Source organism: Callithrix jacchus, chromosome 7, assembly GCF_049354715.1.
Source record: "Callithrix jacchus isolate 240 chromosome 7, calJac240_pri, whole genome shotgun sequence".
Taxonomy (NCBI): Eukaryota; Metazoa; Chordata; class Mammalia; order Primates; family Cebidae; genus Callithrix; species Callithrix jacchus.
The window spans coordinates 128,524,607-128,548,026 of record NC_133508.1 but is presented as its reverse complement, the minus strand read 5'-3'; the positions used below and the strand labels follow the sequence as shown (position 1 = coordinate 128,548,026).

Genomic DNA, 23,420 nt, shown 5'->3' with positions numbered 1-23,420 from the left:
AGTGGTGTCATATTGCTCACATTATCTATTCAGACCACTATATAAAGGCTCTTTGTTTTGGCTGCTGGACATTGGTACAATGATACTAACCAAAATGGATGCTGTCCTTTTCTTTACTGAGTGATTAAGATGAAGAAAATCAGACTCAGTCAGAACTGACACTTTATGAGATTTGAATTGCTACAGGTTTAGTCATGCTATCTCTCCATGCTGGTTGGGCGTTTGACTTAGAGTTGGATATAAGTAAAATACAGATGACATATGACATACTCAATTTGTAGCTATCTGAAAACTTTTAAAATATTTTTACACTATGAAATGCCTTAAGCTTCCTTGTTAAAAATCTTAAAGGGATATTAAAATTCAATGAGCACTTTAAACTTAGTTACTATTAGTAAGTCCTAATATAATATTTAATTCGTAAAGGAAAAAAGCTTAATTTTGAATTCTGGCACTCATCGGGAAGATGAAATATGTTAAGAGATAATTTGTGGGATATAGTGACTATAGTTAATATTATATACCTGAAAATTGCTAGAAGAGTATCTTTTAAGTGTTTGCATCACAAAATATAACTATGTAAGGTAATGCGTATGTTAATTAGCTAAGTTTAAGCATTGCATAATTTATATGAATTTCATAATATGTTATACACCATAAATATAGACAGTTGGTATTTATCAGTTTAAGAAGAAGAAGAAAAAGATAATTTGTGGGCATTTATAAGTAGATTGTATAGGTCAGCACTGCTTAACAGAAATATAAGTTGAGGCACAAATGCAATTTTAGATTTTCTATAGCCACATCAAAAATAAAATAACTAGGTGAAATTTTATTAATGTATTTTATTTAACCCAGCATATCTAAAATATTATTATTTCAGCATATACACACATGATTGAACTATTTTACATTTTTTTCTTTTTTTAACCATGTGAGGTCTTCAAAATATGTTGGTATTACATACTTAAATCACATCTCAATTCAGACTAGTCAGACTTCAGGTATTCGGTAGCCACATATAGTTAGTTACTGTATTGGATAGTGCAGTTATAGATAGTCCTATGGGGTATACAGAAATAATAATATGGAATTTGAACCAAACTGTAAAAGATGGTTGAGAACAAAATGCATGAGAAGAATATTCCTGTAAATAAGTGATGGGAATTAAAACAGCACATATAATTTGAAACCAGGTGATGTAGTGGCTTGAATCCAGTTTAGGGAATGTGGTTTGGGGTGTGTGTGTGTGTGTGTGAGAGCAAGAGAGAGAGAGAGATTGAGAGATTGGGAATATATACTGGAGGGTGCCTAATTCAGTATATGGGAATATAATTACTAGGGTGTTGTGGCTCATGCCTGTAATCCCAGCACTATGGGAGGCCAAGGCGGGCAGATCATCTGAGGTCAGGAGGTCGAGATCAGCCTGGCCAACACGGAGAAACCCCATCTCTACTAAAAATACAAATACAAAAATTAGCTGGGCATGGTGATGCACACCTGTAATCCCAGCTATTCAGGAGGCTGAGGTAGGAGAATCACTTGAACCTGGGAGTCGGACGTTGCAGTGAGCCTAGATCATGCCACTGCACCCCAGCCTTGGTGACAGAGCAAGACACCATCTCCAAATACTGAATTAATATTTAGGAGAATTTATGACACTACAGAGAAGGCTGGAAGAAACATCCTAACAAAGCCTTATGGATCTTCAAAAGGGAAAGGGTTTCATTTAGGGAATATTGATGTTCTGTGATTAGCAATATGATGGAGATTGATAAAGAAGGATGAAAATGGAGAAAACGTTTTTAGATTTAGTCATTATTGGTGACTTGTTTTTAATAATTTTATTTAGGTGTATAACTTACATAACAGTGAAGTGCCCAAGTCTTAAGTACAACTAAGTGAATTTATACATGTAGGTATACCTAGGTACCTTACAGTTTTTTACATGCTCTTCTCCCTAGGTACTAGGAGGTACTGGATTACACCTAGGGAGAAGAGCATGTAAAAAAGTAGACACATTAGAACTGTGGAATGCAAGCTTTTTTCCTGGTTAGAGTCTGTTTTAAATGAAATACCCAGATTGAGATGTAGAATGTCTTTCTTCACTGACAAAGGTTGCTGTGCTCCCTCTTATTAATTTCTTCCTATAGAAGTAACCACTGTTCTAACCTGTATCTCCATAAATTAGTTTTTGCTCGTTTTTCTTTTCCTTTTTTTTTTTGGAGACAGGGTCTCACTCTGTCACCCTAGTGGGAGTGCAGTGGTGCGATCTCAGCTTGCTGCAACCTTCATCTCCCAGGCTCAAGCAATCCTCACACCTCAGCTTCTTGAGTACCTGGAACTACAGGTGTGTACCATCATGTCTGGCTGATTTTTGTATTTTTATTTTTTGTAGAGACAGGAGTTTTTGTTTTTGAATTTCTTATGGCATATTTGCCCGCCTTCCCAAGGGTAGTGAGCATTGATGCTTGAATCTGTCTTTTTTCCTGTCCTTGTTTGGCATTGTTATATGAATTGGGAGGTAAATCAAATGATACTTGATGCTATGGCCCTTCTTTTTTTTTCCCCAGTGACAAAATCAGAGAGGTGCTTCTTAGTGTTCACTAATAGTAATCCTTTAGAAGTTAGTTTTATGACTTGATATTTTGTTTAGAATGCAGAGATTTGAATTGTCTCCACTGATAACATAGTTGTCTGGCTTGCTGTCATCACAGTATTCTCTAGGCATATAGCCAGGAAGTAGGTGGAAGAGGTTGTGGATTGCCTCCTTATATAGATGGTTTTTGGAGCCTCCTTGATGATAGCTTCCAGGCATTATGTCAGTTAGCTGTTAGGCATTGCAGGTTGCTTATTAAAGTATTTGGGTATTTCTGATTGTGATTTCAGAGGTAGGACTAAATAGGTGTACTTCTCTTTATGGGTAGGTATCTACCTGTTCAACAGAAAAATAGAATATAACTAGAATGATACCTTATGAACAGTTGCTTACAAGTGTAAATGGTTAAAACCCATGTAAGAGACTTTATAAATGGAAAATTGAAATAAAATTGTTGATCATGATTTTTACTTTTAGCGCTTAAGTTTTTTTTACAAATGGAATTAATATTGCATTATTTTTCATAAATACTGAGCAGTAGAAACCTTATTGTAGTATAGCAATATTAAATTGGTGCTTTGGGGATAAAGAATTTTTTCTGAAATGTGTATTATAATAAAGTTGTTGAAAGTACATAAAAAATATATTTTCACATTCTAGTATACCTAGTTTTGAAGAAAAAATATGTAAATTGTGCAGAAATGGACATGAAAAGACTTTCTCGTTAACATTTGGATTGTGAATGCTTTTGAGTTTATAAATGAAAATATTTACTGTAGGCCGGGTGTGATGGCTCATGCCTGTAATTCCAGCACTTTGGGAGGCTGAGACGGGCAGATTACCTGAGGTCAGGGGTTCGAGACCAGCTTAGCCAAAATGGTGAAACCCCGTCTCTAAAACATATAAAATAAAATAAAAAAGAAAATATTTACTCTATATAAAGAAGTTTTGTCTTTTGGAATTTGTAATAAGTTTGTTTAATATACTCTTGCTCCAAGGATTTTAGTATTTTTCTTGAAATAATAAAAATCTCACCTGCCAACTTTTTTTATTGTGAAGTATAAAAGGCTAAAGCAAATTGGTTAAATTAGGCATTGCAAAAAGTATATGATTATTATCTCCTAAATATTGAGACTTTATACATAACAGCTTTTGGGGGCTAGATTTAGAAAATCACATAAAACAATTAGAATGTTCTTAATTACAGTTTTTTGAACTGACTAATGTATATAGAAAAAAATACACTCAAGGGTGTGTTCTATGTTGACTTTTTTTTTTTTTGACAAAAATAAATGTCATATTTGAATTTAGTTTTGGGAGATTTGATTTTTTTTTTTTGGATTCAGAAAAATCTTGTTTGGTTGTATTTCCCTGTTTTCACATGTTTTATTTAACTGGGTTAGTTGTCATACAAAATTCACCTAATGCTTCACCAGGGGTAGGGTTGCATATATACAGAGGATATGTCTCCTACCCCAGAGAGCTCATGATCTAAGACGTAACTTGAAGCTTACTTAACAATGACATGTTTAAATTACTGAGCTGACGGCTGGGCGCGGTGGCTCAAGCTTATAATCCCAGCACTTTGGGAGGCCAAGGCAGGTGGATCATGAGGTCAAGAGATCAAGACCATCTTGGTCAACATGGTGAAACCCCGTCTCTACTAAAAATGCAAAAATTAGCTGGGCATGGTGGCGCATACCTGTAGTCTCAGCTACTCGGGAGGCTGAGGCAGGAGAATTGCTTGAACCCAGAAGGCGAAGGTTGAGGTGAGCCAGGATCGCGCCATTGCACTCCAGCCTGGGTAACAAGAGCGAAACTCTGTCTCAAAAAGAAAAGAAAGAAAAAGTTACTGAGCTGACAAAAATAAAATGATCTGTAATAAGATTAATAATGCTTCTTGACAAATAATTTTTTACCTGGATTTTGAAGAAGTGGCATGTGTAGGTTGGTGGAAAGGGCATGAAATAACAGCGAGGGGGAAGAGCATGTTAAAAAAGCACAGGTATTTTGGGATGCTGAGGCAGGTGGATCACCTGAGGTCAGGAATTCTAGACCAGCTTGGCCAACATGGTGAAACCCCGTTTCTACTAAAAATATATTTTTAAAAATTAGCCAGATGTGGTGCCTGCAATCCTAGCTACTCGGGAGGCTAAGGTAGGAGAATCACTTGAACCTGGGAGGTAGAGGTTGCAGTGAGCCGAGTTCATGCCACTGCACTCAGCGTGGGTGACAGAGTGAAACTCTGGCTCAGGAAAAAAAGCACAGATGTGAGAATTGTAGAATGCAAGTGTTTTCCTTGGTTAGAGTTTATTTTAAACAAATAAAATAAAAAATAATAAGATTGTGGCATGAGCTGGAAGAATCTAAACAAATTTGGATTAGAAATTGGAAGTAAGGCGTTCTACTGAAGATCATTGAACAGAATTACATGAAGAAATATGATTAGCAGCCAGATACAGCATGATTGGAGAGGAGACTGAAGTGAGGAAGGCCAGTTAGTGATATTATCTTGGTAAGTGGGGAGGGTATGTTAAGAGTAAAGATGGGTAGTTTCGAAGTAAGTCACATCAAATACTGTGGCTCCTCAGTTTGTAGTGCAGAGCTAAAATAAGAATGAAACAATTTTATTATCTTCTGGTATTCAAAATAAATGTATTTGAAGAAAGAGTTTGCATATGACTTACACTAATTGAGGTATGTCTTTTTCTAAAAAAAATTGTTTGGATTTTTTTTCTGTTAAGTTTAGTTCGAAAACCAAGAAGGCTATGCTATAATGGTGTTTTCCTAATTGTTAGTATTTTGAAGTAAAAATTAGTTAAGATAACTGGTAAGAGCTTGTAGTTGTGTGCTGAATTTTGAGTTAAAATTCTACATTTTAGCCGTTGCTTAAGAGACATTATAATTTGTGTTAGAACTGGTGGGAAAACAGGAAATAAAAATTAACTGTGTGGACATGTTTATATTTGTTTTTAAATAGATACTTGTCTTAAAATTTAGGAACATTTGAGAAAACTCTGCTTGTATAGGAAAATATTATTTTCCTATAAAATGTAGAGTTTTTAAGAATTCCTAAAATGCATATTATGTTTTGTAATGGTAATGGTTGTTTCTAAAATAGAAGAATTAGAAAAACAGGAAAAATTTTAGATGTAATACAGTTTTTTAAATCCTTTTTTTTTTTAGAGTTAGGAAATAGAACAGAAGCTTGGGAGCTAATAGTTTTGGAATTTTAAGATACCATGTTTCAGTATAACATGTACATTTTAACCATTCTCACAGTTAATATAGGCTTAACTTGGACATATTAAGCTTTTAGGATTTATTATGTAGTAGTTCTCTGCTGGCACTAAGTCTTTCCCCTTCACTCCACCAGGTATTGCCCAGGCTCTCATAGCCATTTTTTTCTTTCTATTATTATTATTATTATTTTGTAGAGATGTTGGGGGAGGGTCACACTTTGTTGCCCAAGCTGGTCTTGAACTCTTGGGCTCAAGCAGTCTTCCTGCCTTGGCCTCCCAAAGTGCTGTGATTACAGGTGTGAGCCACTGAAACTGGCCTTTCTTTTTGTTCTGATGGTCAGTACTGATTAAGTCCTTTCCAGCTTTGGGTACACAGCTTTCCATTATTCTGCTGTCAGTTCTTTGTCTTTCTACTCCTATGCTTTCAAACTTGATTATTCATATATCACGTTCATCTGCACAGTTATTACTTACCATTTAACTGCAACAAGTAAAGATGTTAATAGTGAGGTTTTTGGGAATGTGGTAAAATAGGGAGGTATATTTGGCCCTGTCCAAGTTATCTGATGAGGCAAATCAGCTAAAGCAAAATACAGTGGGTTGCTCCCTACTATCACTGGGACCTAGAAGTTTCATCTATATTTCTGAAAAATGGGATTTCTGTATAGATAGTATGGGTCAGAAGGAATGACAGCAGAACTGTGAACTTTCCTGAACTATGAATGTTTCTGAAGCTTTTCTGAAAACCCTGCTCTGAATTGCTTGCTTAAGTAGTCACTTTTTTTATACCTGTGTATGGCTCCAGAGTTCTTGGGAATAGACCCACCTGCATTGGTTTGTAGATAAGAGAAAGTTGAACCTTCTGCTGTCAGTGGAGAAGGCCCAGAATTAGTCTAGAACTGGTGCTACAGGGCCCTGGAATGCTTCAGGAATTGGTGGCTGCAGGGACCTCCAAAGGTGCTGTCTAGAAGTCTGTAATAAGTAAGCAACACTCATGGTGCCAGGAAAGGGTCTTTTACCTCATCCAAGTTTCTTCTTTGACTTTCAACCTGAGGATCTCTGTATTTGAGAACATTAGGCACAGTTGAGTTTAAGGGCAATCATACTGAAAAACAGGGAGAATTAAAAAAAAATTTACATGTTGACTTGAAAGTTATTCCCAGTCTTGTTTTCCCTCCCAGTTCTGAGAATACTGGCTGACAAGTTCTTGCCCCTAGATGTGAGACTGAAAAATTCATCCTGTGACAGCAAACTGATGAGATCAGGAAAAACATCCAACTAATAACAGATGGGACCCTGATTGATAATCCTACAGTATGTCTACGCATTAAGACAGAATTTCTAGGCAACTTTTAAGTCCCTTACTCTTAAATTGGTGTTTAAGGATCACCAAACATTTGAGGATAACCCGAATATGAAAGAGAAGAGGGAAATAGAAAAACTTGACTTCAAGAAGTCAAGTTTTTATAAAAAGTTACTGATTTCTTAGGAAGTAAAGATATTGCATCTTCGAAACCAGAAAAGATGCTGTGGAAAAGCAGTGTCCAGAAAACAAGAACTCCTAGAAATTTAGAATATGAAACACTTCATAGAAGAGACAGAAATTCAGGATATTAAATTCTTATTAGAAGGGTGGAAGATAAAGTTGAGAAAACTCCCACAGAGCAGGACAAAAAGAGTTGTAAAGTGGGAGAAAATAAGAAAACTAGAGGATCACACTTGCCTGCACATTCAACATATGAAAAGTAAGAATTGACTGGGCACAGTGGCCTCACGCCTGTAATCCCAGCACTTTGGCAAGTTGAGGTGGGCGGATCACCTGAGGTCAGGAGTTCCAGACCTGCCTGGCCAACATGGTGAAACCCCATCTCTACTGAAAATACAAAAATTAGCCAGGCCTGTTGATGTGTGCCTGTAATCCCAGCAAATCGCTTGAACCCAGGAGGTGGAGGTTGCGGTGAGCCAAGATTGCATCACTATGCTCCATCCTGGGTGACAGCGAGAATCTGTCTCAAAAAAAAAAATTACAAAATGGAAGAAATTATTTTAGAATAACTGAGCAAGAAATATGAATGTCCACAGTGAAAGGGCTCATAAATGCTCAACATGGTGACTGAAAACCACATCAAGATACATCATGGTGGGCCGGGCGCGGTGGCTCAAGCCTGTAATCCCAGCACTTTGGGAGGCCGAGGCGGGTGGATCACGAGGTCAACAGATCGAGACCATCCTGGTCAACATGGTGAAACCCCGTCTCTACTAAAAAATTACAAAAAATTAGCTGGGCACGGTGGTGCGTGCCTGTAATCCCAGCTACTCAGGAGGCTGAGGCAGGAGAATTGCCTGAACCCAGGGGGCGGAGGTTGCGGTGAGCCGAGATTGCGCCATTGCACTCCAGCCTGGGTAACAAGAGCGAAACTCCGTCTCAAAAAAAAAAAAAAAAAAGATACATCATGGTGAAATTTCAGACACCAGAAATGAAGATCAAGAAAGCTTTCAGGAATGGAGCACAAAGAAAGGAGTAGAAATAGGTAGCATTTGAAAGTAATCAGTAATGGAATAATGCCTTCAAAATCCTAAAGGAAAGTTATTTCCAAACCATTCTATACCCTACCCAGCTATCAAGTGTGGGAGAGGCTAAAAATATGAAACATGAGATTGTTAGCATATTTACTTCAAAAGTACTATATCAGAAAGTAACTAGAAGGCACAGACTCCATCAAAGTGATGGGGTAACTGAAAAGAGGAGGCATCCAGGAAATAGGATGCAGTACGGGAGAAGAGTGAAGAGAATTTCTAGGATGATTATGAAGGGAGATTCAAGGATAGGACTGTACAGCAGGTCTGAAGAGTAACCAGTTGAGCTTGCAACGGGAGGATGAAGGGGTCTAGATCGCATGTCTTTACAGAAAAAATGACTTTTCTGATTTAATTTTTAAGGGATATTTGTTGGTAGTTTTCTTGTGGTAACTAACTCTGATTCTGGTATGAGGGTAATATTGGCCTCATAGGAGTGAGTTAGGAAGTGTTTCCTCCTGTTTTTTGGCAGAATGGGTAAAAGTTTGAGAAGAGTTTTGGAAGAGTTTGAGGATTGGTGTTAATTCTTGAAATGTTCCCCAGATTCCAGGGAAACAATCTGCTCTTGGATTTTTTGTTTTTGTTTTTATGAGACAGAATCTTGCTCTGTTGCCCAGGCTGGAGTGTAACGGCATAGTCTTGGCTCACTGTAGCCTAGAACTCCTGGGATCAAATGATCTATCTTCCTGCCTCAGCCTATCAAGTAGGTGCTCCCCACCATGGTCGGCTGGGTCCTGGCCTTTTCTTTGTGGGAAGTTCTCTCTACTTGTTATAGGTCTATTCAGATTCCTGTGTCATCTTTAGTCGGTTTCAACAGTTTGGGTTTTTCTAGGAATTTGTCCATTTCATCTACATTATGTAATTTGTTGACGTACAGTTGCATAGTGTTCTTTTATAATCCTTTTTATGAATATAAGGTTGGTAGTATTGACTCCTTTTTCATTTCTCACTGTAGTGATTTACATCTTTCTTAGTTTAGCTAAAGGTTTGTCAATTTTCTTTTTTTCAAAGAACTATCTTTTGGGTTCATTAATTTTTTTTTTTTTTTTTGCCACTGTTTTCTGTTCTCCGTTTATTTCTGCTGTGTTTTTTATTTTTATTTTTTCCTTTTGTCTGCCTTGAGTTTAGTTTGTGTTTTTCTAAAGATAGAAAGTTAGGTTATGAATTTAAGATCTTTCTTTTTTTTTTTTTTTAAGACAGGGTTTCACCGTGTTGGTCAGGCTGGTCTTGAACTCCCGACCTCAGGTGATCCACCCGCCTTGGCCTCCACAGTGCTTGGATTACAGGCATGAGCCACCGTGCCCAGCCAGATCTTTCTTTTTTTTTTTTAATGCAGGCATGTATAGCTATAAATTTCCCTATAAGCATTGCATTCACTTCATCCCATAAGTTTTAGTGTGTTGTGTTTTTGTTTTTATTTATCTCAACATATTTTCTGATTTGCAGTGCAATTTCTTCTTTGGCTTACTGGTTACCTAGATGTTTATTGCTTAATTTCCACATATTAATTTACCAAATTTCCTTCTGGTATTGATTGCTATTTTCATTCCATTTGTGGTCAGAGAACATACTGTGTATGATTTTCATTTCTTTAGAATTTATTGACACTTGTCTGATGGCCTAACACATGGTACATACTGGAGAACGTTCCTTTTTCTGTTGTTAGGTGGAATGTTCTGTAGAATTTATAGTGTTCAGGTCCTCTATTTCCTTGCTCTTCTATCTATACTATCCATTATTGATTGTGAAGTATTAAAGTTTCTAAGCATTATTTTTGAATTATCTTCCTCCTTTTAATTCTGTCAGTTTCAACTTCATGTGTTTTGGGGTTCTCTTATTAGGTGTGCACATTTTTATAAGTGGCATGTAATTTTGATACATTGACTTTATTATTATAAAACATTCTCTTTGGTTACTTTTTGCATGGTATAACTTTTTTGATCTTTTACTTTCAGTTTTTTATCTATTTAATATCAATTGTGTCTCTTATAGCTAGTATATAGTTGGATTGTGTTTTTTACCCATTCTGCCAATATATGCTTTTTGATTGGAGTGCCTGATTAATTTGCATTTAGTATAATTACCAATAAAGTAGAATTTACATCTGCTATTCTGCTCTTTATTTTCTATTTGTCTCATTGTTTTTTGTGGTGTTTATTCTTCTAGTGCTGCCTTTTATGTTAAATATATATTTTCTAGTGTATCACTTAAATCACTTGTTTTGTACTGTATACTTTTAATTCATTTTTGTAGTGGATGCCCTGGGAATTATAATGAACAACTTAATTTTAATCTAGTTCAAATTAATACCAAGTTAATTTTAATAATATACAAAAATTTTGCTCCTATATAGCTCTATTTCCTTTTCTTCCTTTATGCTATTATTGCCATACATACGTCCTTTTATACCTTTTAAGTCAGACAAGAGAAGGAAAAGTCACAAAAAAGAAACAATTATACTGTCTTTTATATTTACCTATGTAGTTACCTTCACCATGCTCCTTATTTCTTCAGATGGATTTATGTTGCTATCTAGTATCCTTTCATTTCAGCCTGAGGGCCACTCTTTAGTATTTGTTTAAGTCCGTAAATGTCTTAATTTCTTCTTCCATTATGAAAAATAGTTGTAGAATTCATGGTTGGGAGTCTTTCTTTCAGTACTTTGACACCATTGCCATCCGACTTCCATGGTTTCTCATGAAAAATTAGTTGTTAATGTTACTAAAGATGTTTGTCTGTGACAAGTCGCTGCTTTCTTGCTTCTTTTAGGATTCTCGCTTCCCTTTTTAACAGTTTTATGTTGATGTGTCTAAGGTGTAGATCTCTTTGGGTTTATCCTCTGTGTAGTTCCTTGAGCTTTTCCAGTGTTTAGGTTAATGTTTTTTATCAAACTGGGAGAATTTTTAGTCATATTTCTTCAAATGCTCTTTCTGCCTCATTCTTATGTATATGGTGGTATGTTGAATATTGTCTTTTTTTTTTTTTTACGGCAGCACTTTTATTTTTCCTTACACAATGACATGTTGCTGGGGCCTAATGTTCTCACATAACAGTAGAAAACCAAAATCTATTGTCATCTCTTTAAAGAATTGAGAGTTACTTACAAAAAAAGCCTTACATAAATTAAAAGGATGAATACATTTACAGGTGTAAATGCAAACTGCTTCCAACTCAAGGCAAGTAACAGCCCACGGTGCTCTGGCAGGAAAACATCAGCTAAGAAAGAAAACTGGGTCCTATGGCTTGGACTTTCCAACCCTGACAGACTGGCAGCCCTTGTCAGCCTCTAAAGCAATCCCAGAATACTCAGCCCTGACACATGAATACCCTGCACAGATAGGAGACTGCTGGTCACGCAGACTCACCAAGCCAGACTTGTCTGCCCACGAGCACATTTTTACCTCAGCCACGAAGTGACCAAACCACATGTATTAAAGGTTGAAATCAAAGATATGTACAGGGTATTAAATAACAAGGGGAACAGTTAACTTGAATACAAGGTCAAAATCAGCAGCAAGTTCTACAGTCCAGTGCTGATATCAGATACAGGCTTCAAGGACAATTTCTTTTCGAAGGCTTATTCCAGTTTAATGAGGCTGGCATGAGGTGTATGCATTTGCCAGGGGCAAATTTATACTTCCGAATTAACCCATGCAGCAAATGCTAGGCATCTGCTCGCAGTCCATTTAGAAGCATTTGTGGTGGACGATGGAGGGGCCAGACTTATCGTACTCCTGCTTGCTAATCCACATCTGCTGGAAGGTGGACAGTGAGGCCAGGATGGAGCCGCCGATCTACACGGAGTACTTACGCTTTGGGGGTGCAATGATCTTGATCTTTATGGTGCTGGGTGCCAGGGCAGTGATCTCCTTCTGCGTCCCGTTGGCGATGCCTGGGTATGTGGTGGTGCTGCCAGACAGCACAGTGTTGGCATACAGGTCTTTACGGATGTCCACGTTACACTTCATGATGGAGTTGAAGGTGATCTTGTGGATGCCACAAGATTCCATGCCGAGAAAGGAAGGCTGGAACAGCGCCTCCGGACACTGGAACTGCTTGTTACCAATGGTGATGACCTGGCCATCGGGCAGCTCATAGCTCTTATTCAGAGAGGAGGAAGATGTGGCTGTGGCCATCTCCTGCTCGAAGCCCAGGGCGATGTAGCACAGCTTCTCCTGGATGTCGCGTACGATCTCCCGCTTGGCCATGGTGGTGAAGCTGTAGCTGCGCTCGGTGAGGATCTTCATGAGGTAGTCGGTCAGGTCCCGGCCAGCCACGTCCAGATACAGGATAGTGTGGGGAAGGGCATAGCCCTCGTAAATGGGCACCATGTGGGTGACCTCGTCTCCAGAGTTCATGACAATGCCAGTGGCGCGCCCAGAGGTGTAGAGGGACAGTAGGGCCTGCATAGCCACATACATGGCCGGGGTGTTGAAGATCTCAAACATGATCTGAGTCATTTTCTCTCTGTTGGCCTTGAGGTTCAGGGGGGCCTCAGTCAGCAGCAAGGGATGCTCCTCTGGGGCCACACACAGCTCATTATAGAAAGTATGGTGCCAGATTTTCTCCATGTCTTCCCGATTGGTGATGATGCCGTGCTCCATGGGGTACTTCAGGGTCAGGATGCCGCACTTGCTCTGGGCCTCGTTGCCCACATAGGAGTCCTTCTGGCCCATGCCGATCATCACACTCTGGTGCCGAGGGCACCTGACAATGGAGGGAAACATGGTTCGGGGGGTGTCGTCCACAGCAAAGCCAGCTTTGCACATGCCGGAACCATTGTCAATGATGAGCGCAGCAATTTCTTCTTCCATTGTGACCGGCGGAGGAGTAGGGCAGCGGAGCGGCGAGAGAACACTGTATGCGAGCTGGCAGCAGCGACAGAGCGTTAATGTTGCCTTATAGGTCTCATAGGCCCTATGCATTTCTAAAGTTGATTTTTCTTTCTGTTCCTTAGACTAGATAATCTCATTTGATCTATTTTCAGGTTCCCTGACTTTTCTAGTAAATTGCTCATTTTAGTTGTGCTTTTTAATTCCAGAATTTGGGTTTTTCCTCATAATTTTTATCTTTTATTGATATTCTCATACTTTTAGTTCTTTAGACATGGGTTTCTTTTAGTTCTTTGAATATGCTTAAAATAGCTGATTTTAAAGCTTTGTCTAGTTTATTGAAGTCCCATATCTGGCTTTCCTCAGGGACAGTTTCGTGGACTGCTTTTCTCTCTGTATGTATGAGCCATACTTCATTCTTTTTTTTTTTTTTTTAGTGTCTTGTAATTTTTTGTTGAATACTGCACATTTAAAATAATGTCACAACTCTGATAATCAGATTCCCTCTCCCCTCAGCCCCAGTGTTATTTTAGTGATTTTTTTGGAACTAATTCTATAAAATCTGTATTCTTTGTCACATATGAGCACTGAAATCTCTGCTCAGTTGGCTTAGTGGTCAGCTCTTAATTGGGCAGAGATTTCCTTAAATGCCTGGGACCAATAAATCTTCCTGTTGAAGTTATATGTGTGTTAAGACACACCTTCAACACTTAACCAGGCACTTTACAACTCTGCCTTACTCTTTACTTTCTGCTTGTACAGAGCCTCAAGTTTAGCCAGAGGTGAGCATGTAGGTCTTTCTTGGACATGTACACAGCCCTTTCCATGCATGTGGTCCTCTAGAGTCTCAGGAATATGTTGGAGTTTTATAAAATCCCAAGGTTTTTTTTTTGTTTTTTGTTATTTTAGGCTTTTAAGTCTGTTATTTGCATCAGCTGTTCTTCTGTCCCTCAGCCAACTGCAGTATGAAACAATTGCCTCTGATTGTTTTTGACAAATGTCCTTTGGATGTCTTAGGGTATTAGGGGAAGATTTTATACTAGATAAGTGATGAGTCAGGTCAGATTAAATAGCTTTTTGAGTAGAGCCTTCTGGGAAACCATCAGACATGTTACATAATGACAGTTGTCTGGGAATGAGGTACTAAAGGAGCTCCAAACTAATTCTGTCTTCTCTAGTGGCTGTCAGGCTGCTGGATTTTTGTTTTTAGTTATGAAGCAGTGGGGTCTGGCTCTGTGCCCAGGCTGGAGTGCAGTGGCATGGTCATAGCTCACTGCATTCTCAAAGTCTTGGACTCAGCTGATCCTCTGGCTTCAGCCTCCTGAGTAGCTGGGACTACAGATGCATGCCAACATGCCTGACTAATTTTTAAACATTATTTAGAGATGGGGTACTGCCATGTTGCTCAGACTGGTCTCTAGGACTTGGGCTTAAGCAGTTCTCCCACCTCAGCCTCTCAGGTAGTTGGGATTATAGGCATAAGCTGCTGTGCCCCAGGCTCCTGGTTTTCAAAGCTACTACCCAGCTATGAGGGAGGATGGAAATAGGGCAAGATAAAATACCTTAAAGTGTGCTGGTCTTACCAAATAAGATTCAGCCATCTATTACTCTTCCTAGATTGCTACAAGCCTTTGGTTAATTTCCAGAGTTCACAGAATGTTGATTTTAACAGTTTTTCCCAGTGGATTTGCTGGTTTTATGGAGGAGATGGTTTTCAATGGTCCTTATTCTGGAATTTTTGCTAATATCATACTGTTTAGTTTTGGGAGTTTCAAAATATTTTAGATAGGAGTCTTTTGTTAAGTATATAGTTTGCAAATATTTATTCTAGAGGTATATAGGGTTATCTCAATGATTTTTATTTTGCATTTTTCTGATTCCAGATATGACTGAGTACCTTTTAATATATTTATTGCCAAGTTTTATATATGTGTGTCTTTGAAAAGAATGTGTATTCTGCAGTTTTTTTGGGTGCAGTCTTAGTTTGGGCTTCTGAAACAAATACTGTAGACTGGGTGGCTTACAAACAACAAATTTATTTCTCACAGTTGTGGAGATTGGAAGTCTGGGATCACAGTGCTTCATCAGGTTCTGATGAGAGCTCTGAACCTCTGATGTCATCTTTTTGATTTAGCATTGTTACTACTTTCCTTCTCCTCCTGCCTTTAAAACTCTTGTTGGTTTTATCTGCCCGGCCACAAACCCAATTTTTATTTTCTGAAAATAAGTTTATTTCACATCATTTTTGAAGGATATCATTGGATATGGAAGATGTTCCAGTGTCTCCATTTTTTCTGATAGGTCAGCCATCAATTATATTGCTGTTTTGATATATAACCAGTCGTTTGTTTTTTTCTTTTTTTGGCTGCTCTCAGGGTTTTCTCTTTGGATTTCAGCAGCTTGACTATGATATATATGCATATGTGACTCTTTTTGTTTATTCCACTTGGGTTTGTTGAGATTCCTGGATTTGTTAAGTCAGTATTTTCCACTGAATTTGAGATGTTTTGACCATTATTTCTTCAACAAAAAATGTTTTGTGCTCTTTTCAATTCCTTTCTTTTTGAGACTTGAGTTACATATATGTTGGACTGCTTGATAGTGTCCTACTGGTCTTTTAGGCTCTGTTTGTTTTTCTTTAGTCATTTTACTTTCTGTTCTTTGGATTAGACAGTTTTATTTCCTTGTCTTCAGACTCACCAGTTCTTTCTTCTGCTATCCCTAATCTTCTGTTGAGTCATCTGCTGAATTTTTTATTTTGTTCTTTTTTTTAAGTTTCTGTCAATTGTTTGAACATATTTTTTTTGAATTTTTGTAACATTCTTAGAATAAATACTTTGAATTAATTTAGGTATACTCAGAATCAGTATCTGTTGATTTACTTTTCTTTTTTCCTAGGTCTGAGTCACATTTTCCTCGTCACATACCATGCCTTTTTTGCTTGAAACATTGCACATGATGGATATGTTTTAATGACTGGATTCAGTTAATGTTCTTAGAATTGCTGTTTTTTTTTTTAAGGTTAACTTCCTGGGCCCAGACTGTAAACGGCGGCCATCTCTGCTCTCTTCTAGCTTTGCATTGCTGCTTTGTTGGCTTGGCTTCTTGGAGGTCTCCCATTGTCTGAGTAAGTTGGTTGTTACCCAAAGATTTGTGGAGATTATAGTCTGATTTTGCCCTGTGGTTTTCTTGCTTCTCAGAATTTTACTAATTTCCAGCTGTTCTGCGGAGGTTTGGTTCTGTCCTTTAACACTTGAACCTTGTAGATGTGCAGCTTCCTGCTACCTACACTGCATAGTTGGGGAATGTACTCTATTGAAAGGCAACAAACTCGTAATACAATGCTATTTTCAAGGGTAGCATCATTCTTTCTAGTTTCTGCCTACTTTTTCCTCAGCCACTTCAGGTCTTCTTTTTGCCTACTGGTTTATCAGTCATCCAGTGATTTGGGCAAAGTTTATACTTAGAATTTTTGTTTCATCCCTCTGGTTCTCTGACTGCCATGCTTTTCCCATTTAAATTTCCAGCTGTTTTCTCAGGCCTGAATGCTGAGCCTTAGGGTAATACAGTCTTTCTCCAGAGATCATTTTTGTACACTTGTGAGGTGTCTAGCATTCTGTGATTAATTAAATTTTAGGGACTGAAGGATTGATGGGTGCATACGATATCAATAGGATGATGTATCTGTTTTTGGCTTGGATTTCTTCTGTAGCAGTTTCATTCCTAAACATGTTCTCTCCATGAAGTGTGGCAAAGGTAGCCACTGGCTTCTCTAACCTGCATCATTCTCGTAGCTGTTTCTGCTGAAGATTCAAGTGACACTTCCCAATAGTTTTTGAAAATGTACTAAGAAGCATTCTACGTCTCCCATTCCTGGATATAGTCCCATCCATGAAGAAATTACTATGCTAGAATAGGGTATTCTGATCAGCCTAGGATTCAGGTGCCTAGGATTGGGGCCAGAGTTGAGTGAGAATGTGTTTCTAAAGGAAAATCAGGACACTATTAGTAAAAAATAGAGGCAATGTTAGAGATAGAAGATTGCTCTATAACAATTTTTACAGATTTTGGAGTGTCCTGAAAAATTTCACTGTATGATTGGATTCAGTAAGGCTGTCTAGGAACAATATTTCACAAAAAATTATAATTGGTGACATTACTTACAAAAATGATTTTGCTCAGTTTATATATCTGAATTTGAAAAATTTTGTGACAGAATGTTTTGTAGAGTTATTGCTGATAAAAGAATAAAATAGATTTAGTCCTTTTTCCCCCATTGTCTTCAAAAGTTAAAGAGACCTAAATCAAATGTTAATCTAAAATAACTCCTAGGGCTAAGAAAAATGTATTATGGTTTTGTGAGTTGCTCTATCAATTAGCTATTATTGTGTAACAAATTACTTTGAAACCTAGTGGTTTAAATCAACAATATTGTTAGATCAAGTCTGTGAGTCAGCCAGGCAGCATTTCTGGTCTTGACTGGGCTCATTTATGAGTCTGCATTTAGCAGCAGGTCAGGAAGGTGGCTCTGCTGCTCTTCGTTGGGTTCTCATATATTTGGGCATTGACTGCCCATAGGCTGATCTAGGATGGCCTGTAGTGAGCTGGCTATAGTTTGGTCTAGCATGTGCCGTGACATCTGAGATACCCTCCCATTCTGAAGCAGGTAAGAGTTGGCTTGTTATCATGGTAGTGGCAAGGTTTTGAAAGAGAGAGAGAGCAGAAGTATGCAATGTCTCTTGAGGCTTAAGCTCTAAAGTGGCAAACTGTGACATCTGCTGGATTCCACTGGTGTTTCTTTTCTTTTGTTTTTTTTTTTTTGAGATGGAGTTTCCCTCTTGTTACCCAGGCTGGAGTGCAATGGCGCGATCTCGGCTCACCACAACCTCCACCTCCTGGGTTCAGGCAATTCTACCGCCTCAGCCTCCTGAGTAGCTGGGATTACGGGCACACGCCACCATGCCCAGCTAATTTTTTGTATTTTTAGCAGATACGGGGTTTCACCATGTTGACCAGGATGGTCTCGATCTCTTGACCTCGTGATCCACCCGCCTCGGCCTCCCAAAGTGCTGGGATTACAGGCTTGAGGAAAGGGACACTACTTCTTTTTTATTTTTATTTTTTAAGAGACAGAGTCTTGCTCTGTTGCCTAGGCTAGAGTACAGTGTCACAGTCATAGCTCACTGTAACCTCTAACTCCTGAGCTCAGGCAGTCCTTCTGCCTTGGCCTCCTAAGTAGCTAGGACCACAGACATGCACCACCACATCTGGCTAATTTTTATATTTTTTGTAGAGGCAGGGTTCCTCTGTGTTGCTCAGGCTGGTCTTGAACTTTTGGTTTCAAGCAATCCTCCTGCCTTGGCCTCCCAAAGTGCTGGGATTACAAGCATGAGCCATTGCACCTGGCTGACCACCTCTTGATGAGAGAAGCTACAAAACTTCATTGCCAAATTCATAGTAAGGTGATACAGAATTGGGCTATTTTCACCATCAGCCTTTTTGATTCAATTGGTAAAATTAGATTAATTTTCAGTATTTAGTTCTGAACTCATTGTAATTGAGTAAGAATTGCTTGCATATAGAAATTAGGGCAGATACAAGTTTTGTATATCAGTTTGTCTAGTAGTCCAGATTACTCTTTTCTATATTTGTTTGATAAGTCAGGTCTGATAAGATTTTGGAAGGATTATTTATACATTGAATTGCCAATTGTAAGTAGATGTTGGTAAATTAGCAGTTGTTCAAAGGTGATTCATTTATATCTTCTTTTGGTTATAAATGAATTTTTGTGTGTGTTACAGTTATTATTATTCTTACTTTGAGATTTGACTTTTTCTGTTTATTCTTTGCGTACTATGAATTTTTAACAGATTTATTGGAGTATAATTGACATATTAAGAAATCACATTTAAAGTGAACAATTTGGGGCCTGGCACAGTGGCTCACGCCTGTAATTTCAGCACTTTGGGAGACCAATGTGGGCGGATCATGAGGTCAAGAGTTGGAGACCAGCCTGGCCAACATAGTGAAACCCTGTCTCTGCTAAGAATACAAAAATTAGCCGGGCATGGTGGCACATGCCTGTAATTCCAGCTACTTGGGAGGCTGAGGCAGGAGAATCGCTTGAACCTGGGAGGCAGAGGTTGCAGTGAGCCGAGATTACACTAGGGCACTCCAGCCTAGGCGACAGAGTAAAACTCCACCTCGGAAAATAAATAAAGTGAACAATTTGAACAGACGTGATGTCCGTATACACCTATGAAATCATCACATTCAAGATAAGGAACATACCCTTTAGTTTCAAAAAGTTTTTTTATGTCTGTTGGCACTCTTCTCGTTTGCCCAGGCAGTGATTGATCTGCTTTAGGTCATTTATAAGGTAGTTTGCATATTCTGGAATTTTATATAAACCATGCAGTACGTACTCTTTTTGTTTGGATTTTTTTTTTACTCAGCATAATATTTTTGAGATTCATTCATGTTGCATGTATCATTAGTTCCATCCTATGTATTCTGTTGCAGGGATATAATATAAAGATTCACATGTTGATGGACATTTTTCTCCCAGTTTTTGAATATTAGAAGTAAAGATGGTATGGACATTGGTATACAAATTGTTTGATATGTTTTGGCTCTGTGTCCCCACCAAATCTCATGTTGAACTGTAATTCCCAATGTTGGAGAAAGGACCTGGGGAGAGGTGATTGGATCATAAGGACAGATTCCCCCCTTAACCGTTCTTGTGGTAGTGAGTCTTCACGAGATCCGCTTGTTTAAAAGTGTGTAGCGCTTTCCCTCTTCACCCTCTCTCTCCTGCTCTACCATGGTAAGTAAGATGTGCTTGCTTCCTATCACCTTCTGTCATGATTACAAGTTCCCTGAGGCCTCTCCCAGCCTTGCTTCCTGTACAGCTGGTGGAATTGTGAGTCAGTTAAATCTCTTTTCTTCATAAATTACCCAGTCCCAGGTAGTTCTTTATAGCAGTGTGAGAATGGACTAATACATCATTGTATGGACATATGCTTTCATTTGTTTGGTTAAATACCTAGGAGTTTCCACTCCATGACTGGATCCTGTGGTAGGTGTATGTTTGACATTGTAAGAAATGGTAAAACTTTTACAAAGTGATTGTACCATTTTATGGTCTCATATGAATGTCTGAAAGTTTTAGTTCCTCCACTTGTTCACCAACACTTGGTATGGTTGGTCTTCCTAATTTTAGCCATTCTTATAGCTGTGTAGTGATACTTCATTGTGCCTTTAATTTGCACTTTCGCAGTAACAAATGGTACTGAGCATCTTTTGATACGCTTGTCATTCATATATTGTTGTCAAAGTGCTGCTTCAAATCTGCCTATATTGTAATTGGATTATTTTATTATCAACAGTGTTAAAAGCAGATTTATTGAGGCATAATTGACATGTAATAAAGTACACATATAAAATATACAGTTAGAAAAGTTTTGACCCATATATACACTCAGGCAGCCACAAACAAGATGATGAATATATTCATCACGCCAAAAAGTTTTCCTGGTGCCACTTTGTAATTCTTCCTTTTCCTCCACGTTCCTTTTTTGGAATGTGTCTTTTAAACAGCATAAGTTTAGGATTACTTACCTTTTCCACTGAGGCAAGACTCCGTTTTATCAGGTGTCATGTGAATTATGAGATTTTCCGCTCTGAAGAGAACACTATTTCTGGTGCTGTGTGAGACTAGGGCAATTAATTCCCTTTCTTCCTTTTGGGTGACTCTTTCCTTGCTTGGATAGTTTCCACACAGAGTTGCTCTAATCATTATGTAGTTAGATAATTGAGGGTGTTCTTTGTGCAGTTATCTTCTCTTCAGTACTCTGCCCTACGTATGCTCTCTAGCTGAGCATACGTAGGGCAGAGTATGCTGGCTTCTCTGAAGTCTGATAGCTTCTTTAGACTTTTAGCTTAGTCTCCTCAACTCAAGGAGGCCACCAGATTCTGCATAGATACTCTCTCCTTGGGCAGGGATCTGTGCTTTTTCTAGGCAGTAGTTTGCTCACCTTATTTCCCGTGCAGGTTTCACCATCAGTGGTTGCCTTATGTCTAATACCTGAAAACTGTTGTTTCGTATATTTTCTGATTTCTTGAGTTTTCAGGGAGGAGAGAAAACCCAATTCCTGTTATTCCATTTTGGCCTTGTATGTACTTTCTGCTCTTCATATTTATCTTTTATTTTGGTTAAAACACACACACACTAGTAAATTTGCCATCTTAACTGTTTTTAAGTGTACAGTCTAGTAGTATTAAGTATATTCACATTGTGTAACAGGTCTCTAGAACTTTTTGACTTTGGAAAGCAAATTCTGTACTGTTAAACACTAATTTAGCCTCCTGTCTCCCCCAGATTTGACAACCACTCCACTTTCTGTGATTTTGACTATGTTAGATACCTCATAAATGGAATCATATAATATTTGCCCTTCTGTGATTGGCTTATTTCAGTTATCAAAATGCCCTTGAGGTTCATCCATGTTGTAGGATGTGACATAATTTCTTTCTGTTTTAAGGCTGTGTAATATTCCATTGTATGTATACATATTCCCTTTATTTATATGTTGTTGGACAGTGGGTTTCTTCCTTCTCTTGGATATTGTGGAAAATGCTGTTATGAACATGGACATATAAATATCTTTTGAGATACTACTTTGCATTCTTTGTGTATATGCCCAGAAGTGGGATTGCTGGATCATATGATTTAACTTTGAATTTTTTGAGGAACTGTCATGCTTTTCATAATGGCTGCACCATTTTATTTTCCCCCCAACAGTGCACCAAGGGTTCCAGTTTCTCTGCGTTCTTGCCAACACTTGTTATTTCCTGGGTTTTTAAAAATAACAGCCTCTAGTGGGTATAAGGTGATGTCTTGTCGTTTTGATTTGCATTCTCTGTTGACTGATGATGTTGAATATCTTTTCTTTCTTTTTCTGTTTTTTTTTTTTTTTTTGAGACAGGGTCTTGTTATATTGCCCAGGCTGAAGTGCAGTGACACAGTTATGGCTCACTGCAGCCTTGACCTTCCAGGCTCAAGTGCTTCTCCCACCTCTTAAGTAGCTGGTACAGGCACATGCTACCACACCTATTTATTTTCGCTTCTTAAAAATTTTTAGTAGGGGCAAAGTCTTGTTATGTTGCCCAGGCTATTCTCAAACTCTTGAGCTCAAGTGATCTTCCCACCTCAGCCTTTCAGAGAGTTCTGGGATTACAGACATGAGCCACCACACTGGGCCAAGCAGCATCTTTTTAAAATGTGCTTATTTTATATGCTGTCTTTGGAGAATTGTTCATTCAAATTTCTTTTTCTAGTTCCTTCAGATATAAAGTTAGGCTGTTTATTTGTGTGGTTTTTTTTTTTTTTTTGGAGGTGGAGTCTTGCTCTGTTACTAGCTGCAGTGGAGTGGCATGATCTTGTCTCACTGCAGCCTCTGCCTCCCGGGTTCAGGCGATTCTCCTGCCTCAGCCTCCCAAGTAGCTGGGATTACAGGAGTGCGTCACTACACCCAGCTAATTTTTGTACTTTTTAATATAGAGATGGGGTTTCACCATGTTGGCCAGGATGGTCTTAATCTCTTGACCTCATGATCCGCCAGCCTCAGTCTCACAAAGTGCTGGGATTATAGGGGTGAGCCACTGTGCCTGGCTGTGATGTTTTGTTTGTTTGTTTTTCTTTTTCTTTTCTTTTTCTTTTTGGTGCCGTGACTCGGATACTAATATGTAAGCTTTTGCTATTACAAGCCTTGCCGTGACTCGGATACTAACATGTAAACTTTTGCTGTTGTAAGCCTCCCTCTTAGTACTGCTTTTGTTGCATCTCATAAATTAATGGTTTGTTGTGTTTTTGGTTTTGTCTCTGGATATTTAAAACATTTCTTTGTAATTTTTCCTTGACCCATTGGTTGGTTGGGAGTGAGTTAATTTCCACATGTATGGATTTTCCTGTTTTTCTTCTGTTACTGGCTTTTAGTTTCATTTCACAGTGATTAGATAAGATAGTTGGTATGATTTCAGTCTTAAATTTGTTCAGACAAATCTACCTTTTATATAATTTTAATGTGTATCTGAACTTTCATAATTTAATTCTGAAGACTTTTCTGAATTTAGTCTTTAATTTTCTAAAATATGTTCATGTCTCTTCAG

The 23,420-nt window shown here is 38.3% G+C and overlaps 1 protein-coding gene and 1 pseudogene across 16 annotated transcripts in view; one reads left to right on the top strand and one right to left on the bottom strand.

The window, feature by feature from the left end:
* Window positions 1-23,420, top strand: part of ZNF644 (zinc finger protein 644) — a 106,790-nt gene that overhangs the window by 7,492 nt on the left and 75,878 nt on the right. For 5 of the 15 annotated variants that reach the window (XM_078332408.1, XM_078332402.1, XM_017974918.4 and 2 more), the window contains exon 2: window positions 16,272-16,377. The exons of the other annotated variants lie outside the window; for them this stretch is intronic. The gene's annotated coding sequence lies outside the window, so the exon portion shown is untranslated. The remainder of the gene's footprint in view (window positions 1-16,271; window positions 16,378-23,420) is intronic. 15 annotated transcript variants of the gene reach the window in all.
* Window positions 9,449-13,732, bottom strand: LOC100401391 (actin, cytoplasmic 2 pseudogene; annotated as a pseudogene). The gene has a single exon (XR_013520251.1). The product of XR_013520251.1 is annotated as an actin, cytoplasmic 2 pseudogene (transcript).